At 47.2% G+C, this 5,475-nt stretch overlaps 1 long non-coding RNA gene across 1 annotated transcript; it reads left to right on the plus strand.

The window, feature by feature from the left end:
- The first annotated feature begins 2,373 nt into the window (after positions 1 to 2,373).
- On the plus strand, positions 2,374 to 4,227 carry LOC125508438 (uncharacterized). Its single transcript, XR_007283469.2, has 2 exons — positions 2,374 to 3,546; positions 3,664 to 4,227. It is a non-coding gene; the product is annotated as an uncharacterized LOC125508438 (long non-coding RNA).
- The last annotated feature ends 1,248 nt before the right edge of the window (positions 4,228 to 5,475 follow it).

Genomic DNA, 5,475 nt, shown 5'->3' on the forward strand with positions numbered 1-5,475 from the left:
AAAAGCCTATTAACAGTCTATTCACAAATAGCCCATTTTACGGCCCGGTAACTCACGGCCCGTTAGGGCCTTACGGAAATCGGCCCAACAACGTCATGTGGGGCATCGAATATAACACCAGCATGTTTCACTTTCGGCCCATATATGGCCCGCGACGTCTTTCAGCCCATATGAGGCCTTCATAACTTTAGGCCCTTTACTGCCCCACGGTGACTGTAGCCCATAATGAACAGTAAATTTCTTTGTATCCATTAACGGCCCATGATTCACATGGGCCGTTTCCAGCCCGTATTAGCTTTTGGCCTACTGATGGCCCATACGTTCTTGGGATCCTTTCCATCCCTCGATTACTTCTGGCCCATTACTGGCCTATTCCCCTAATGGGCCAAATTTGGCCCGTGGCAAGAATCGGCCCGTTTGTGGCCTATTAACCCATTGCAGCGTTTCTAGCCCGCCCTATATTCTGGCCCAATAACGACCCATTATGCCTGTCACAGAATTAAGCCTTTGTTGTCCTCCGGCTTGTTAACGGCCTGTTACCGTGCTAGGCCGATACCAATTACGCCCGTTTGCGGCCCATGTGGACCCATTTATCCGACGGCCCGAGGCCCACCGATTCTACGGCCCATTGGAGGCCCATTTATCCGACGGCCCATAGGAGGCCCATGGATCCTAAAGCCTGTAGCAGGGTCAAGGTTAACACGGTCCGTATATGTCCCATGGTTGTTGCCGCCACTAGCAAACCAGGGAAAAAGAAGACTAGGAAATAAATAAGCCAGAAACTAACGCTAGGCTATTAAGGCGAGTGCACAGATTACATCCACTGGGCATCAAAGATCGCCACTAGTGCAAATATAGGGAACACCCTACAGTATACAAAAATGGCTTGCTATTTTCTTCAGCCGATGGCTGCACGTTAAAAACAAATTTTGTATCGCAACAAAACAAATTACAACCATAAAACAAAAGGAAGGTTGGCATAAAAGTTAATAGTCTAGCAGATAAATGCACCACCAGAAGTTCAGAAGCTTAGTTCATTTGACCTGACTATTACGTTTTCATGCTGTATTGTCCGATGGAGCACCTTCGCCTTCATTTCTCCTAGGCTCCTGAACAACATACAAATGTCTGATAGTCTGGTTTCAAAACCATGCATATCTTGATGACATCGAGCAATGTTTGTCCTTGTTTCATAAAGGGTCTCTGTTAGGGAATGGACTTGTGTCTGGAGCGCAGATATAGCATTGTTTTGAGCTTGCATATCTTGGTCATGAGGCAGTTTGGACGAGATTGACTTAACAACCAACCCAGTATTACGCAGGAGCATGCTTTTGGCACTGTTAGTGGACAGGTACTGACCCACTGCAGCAACAGGTGACATTGCGGTTATAGTTGCCTCGTCACCTTCAGAAGGTGGCGGTTCCACCATTTTTTCCATAGCTTGTTGAAAGGTTGAGTTTTTACATTAGTAGTACCAAAACAAAAGATATTATGGAGGCAGCAAAACCAAACAAAATAGCTTTGGTCTATATACACAACTTATCCTGGTGAACCCATGTAAATATTAGTTGTATTTTGCTCCAAAGTACATAATAAAACCAGGTTCCAAACATATGACCATGTACCATGGCTAATGTATTGTCTATTTCTTCACATTGTATTGACAACTAAGGATAAAGAGACAAAGTTTATAATATGGTAAGCATAGTATGACATCATTCATATCACAAAACAACTGAGAACAAACAAAACAGGCAATTGTAACGTTATGTGGGCAAGTCCAGCAAGGAACTAGACTATAGATCAAGATCAAAGGAACATCACTCCTCTATTTTAAACCTTGTAAGGTGCAATGATACGCTAAGACAATTGTGTATAAAATTGAAAAGAGAAATAGACATTGGATGCAAACCATGCAGTTCAATGCACAAGTCAGAGTAAGTAGTAGTTAAAAGGCATGAGGATTAAGGACTTACAATAGCGGCTTTGACTGGTGTAGTCATGCCCTTCGTCTTGTTGGTGTGACAGTCCTTGAAGATTTCCACGTCATTTGGTTCAGGTATTTTTTGGTCCTTGCGGGCTTTCCTCTGCATTTGGAACAAGTTAATATAGATATGATAATATGGTACAGCGAAAAGAGTGAAACAACAGCTAATTAGAAGAGCCTCGTAGTGTGCAATATAGCAACGAGATCCTGTCATCTGTTGGAATTTCACTTTCATACGGATGGCCTTGTTCTTTGAACAGTTCACCTACAAGAAGATAGATTTGTGAGGCACATGAGTAAATAGGACTTCAACATGTGATCTGATCACACACACATATATAGGGTGGGTCTATTCTAATAACACCCCTTAAGACCTTATTCTAATAACACCTATCCCTTGTTCTGATAACACCCCCACCCCCACCCACTTCTTCCCCGACCAAAAACAAGTACCGCACCGGCCATCGCCCACCTCCCGCACGACCACAAATCTTCCTCCACCTTCTTCCACCAACCCCAGCGCCGCCCACCAGTGCCGCCCGCCCCCAACCACCTCCTACCCCGCGTTCAGCGCCCCCACCTCCCATCCCGCGGTGGCGCCCCCAACCCCGGCCACCTCCCACCCCATAGCGGCACCCCAAACCCTGGCCACCTCCCACCCCGCGGTGGCGCCCCCAACCCCGGCCACCTCCCACCCCGCAGCGGCGCCCCCAACCCCGGCCCCTAACCCCTTCTCACAGCCGGCGTGCACCTACCTACCTCCCATGGTCGCCGCGCTCCAACCCCTTCCAACCACTGGCGCCATGGTGGGAGCCGGTCGCCACCGAATCCTGCGAGGCCTCCACCACCGGATCCGGACGCCATGGCCATCGGTGCAGCCACAAGCCGACGGATCCGGCTGCGACCCACCACCTCCCGCGTGTGGTGGCTGGATGGGAGGGCCGACGAGCTCCATGCCATGCTAGGCTCCTCCAGTGCCACCACTTCCTTCTTCCCCTTCGGCCATACCGCCTCCCGCTCTGCCTCCCCGCACTTTGTCAGCGAGCCGCCAATCCTCCACGCGCGTTGCCGGTGCCCCGGCCTTTCTTCTCGCAACGCATCCGACCTTTCTGCTCCCGCCTGCACGTCCTCCCCCCCTCCACCCTCTCGCAGGCCACGGATCCGTGGCCCTCAATCCATCCCCGGGGAGGATCCAGGTGAGGTCAAGGGGCACCGTCGCATCTCCTTTCCCTTCCCCCGGCGTCGTCGACCGTCCCCTCGCCTCGATCTGCAACGACGCCGATGACCGACAGTAGGGTGCGCCACCCTTCCTCTCCCCTCAAATTTTTGGGGCGCCGACGACACAACACGGTATCCGGTGGTCGGGCTCGGGGGTGGAGGCCGCCACTGATCCCCTGTTGGATCTCTTTCCACCAAGACCCGGCGACCTCCCCTTCGATCTGGTCTCCCGTCGACAACTTCTCCCCCACTCTTCTCCATGGACGGCTGCGCACAGTCACCAACTCTAGCGCGCGGTTTCACCAGAAGGAGCCCGGGAGCGCCTCTCTCTCACCACCGTGGTATTTCCAACACAGGGGCTTGCAGTTCGCAAAATAATTTTTGTGTATTTTTTTCTTCAGATTATTGCTGTTGATTTGAGTGAATTCAGTTTCTAATCAAGTTTGTTAATTCTTCAGTGTATAGTTCGGCTGGCGACGGCATGAGGTTCACTAGCTCCTTGCAGTTTTTTTAATAGGAAAAGGTGGTAGCTCCTGCTTGCAGTTCGCCATGGTAGATGGGTTGATGTAGCCCACTTGATGGAGTCTTGTGGTTCACTGCATTCAACAAGGAAAAAGCAAAAGAGTGTAGTCTTGTGATGCAGCCCATTTGTTTCATTTTTGTGTGTATTTTGAAGATGGGGTGCAGGAAGACGGTGATTTTTGTGTGTATTTTGCTCACGGTTGACATTTTTTCCGCTTTTCAGATTTTGGCTGCCATCCCATGGGCCCACAGGAGCAATGCTGTGGGGACTGGACATGCAGTGCGCTGGCACCGGCTTACATTTCACAGACAGAAATGTGGATTTATTTTTTAAGTCCCTCATCACTGTAATTTGTGTGTGTTTGTATTGTGGATTAAAAAGAGGAACATTGTAGTTCGTGCGCCCTGTCTCGTAGTCCAGAGAAGTATAGATTGCAACTCTATTGAAAATGTGCATTGAAGACAACAACACATTTTTTAAGTGCAGCTCACTTGTTTCATTGCCGCAGTGATCTTCTCTCTACCAGTGGTTCACTATGTTGCCAAGTGCAAAAACAAATTGAGAGAAAGTAAATTAGAAAAGATTGTTTTTTTATGCAGCTCACTTTGTTGTTGTGTGGAGTAGAAACAAAATTGGAAAAGGAAAAAATTAATGCAGTACACTCACCTCGTCCTTGCAGTGCATGCTCATAAAAAAGTTGTGGAGACGATAAAAGAAAATTAATGTGGTTCACTTTTCATAGTATTGCAGGTCACCAACGCTCGACATGAAGTGCACTCCACCTCGTTTGGGAAAAATTTCGTCCCACAAAAAAATCATGCAGTGCACTTGTCCTTCTAATGAAGTGCGGGTTTTAGTCTAAAGAAGTGCGGTTTGCTACCTTGTTTGGAAAATTTTATGTTCCACAAAAAAGAAATCATCCAGTGCACTTGTCCGTCTAATGAAGTGTGTGTTTTTGTCTAGAGAAGTGCGGTTTGCTACCTCGTTTGGGAAAAATTACGTCCCACAAAAAATAAATCATGCAGTGCACTTGTCGGTCTGATGAAGTGCGGGTTTTAGTCTAAAGAAGTGTGGTTTTCTGTCTGATGCAGTAAGACCCGTTTACGGTAGTCTCGAGGTTCACTTTTCATAGTCTTGCGGTTCACCAACACTCGACATGAAGTGCACTCCACCTCGTTTAGGAAAATTTACGTACCACAAAAAAGTAATGCGGTTCACTTCTTGATAGTGTTGTGGTTCATTTACACCCGATGTGAAGTGCACTCTACTATCTCATCCTTGAAAAAATTACATTTGAATAAAATAAACCATGAAGATCTCTAACACGTCTGATGCAGTGCGGTTTTTCGTCCGATGCAGTGCGGTTTTCAGTCGGATGAAGTACCCACGTCGATTTGGGTGTCGCGAAAAACAGAGTGTCCGCATTTTGGTAAATTTAAAACTGCTCTTAAACCGTAAGGAATTAGAGAGAGTGTTCTACATGAAAAAGTTGCGCCTCGTCGATATCTTTCCAACGGCGTATAATTTGAATCATTTCGACCAGCGATTTGTGAAAATTTCGCAAAAAACGGCTGCTGCCACTCGTCGTTCGCCGCACGATTTTCAAAATTAACTTAAAATCATAAGGAATCTCAAAAACTAACTTAAAATTTGGAGCGAAAACTTTTCAACGGTATATTACATGCCTTATTTTGACAAACGGTTAAATAACTGGAGCGAAAACAGTACCGAAAATTTGAATTTTTTT

The sequence above is a fragment of the Triticum urartu genome, chromosome 5A (assembly GCF_056163025.1).
Source record: "Triticum urartu cultivar PI428250 chromosome 5A, HENAU_Tu73, whole genome shotgun sequence".
Taxonomy (NCBI): Eukaryota; Viridiplantae; Streptophyta; class Magnoliopsida; order Poales; family Poaceae; genus Triticum; species Triticum urartu.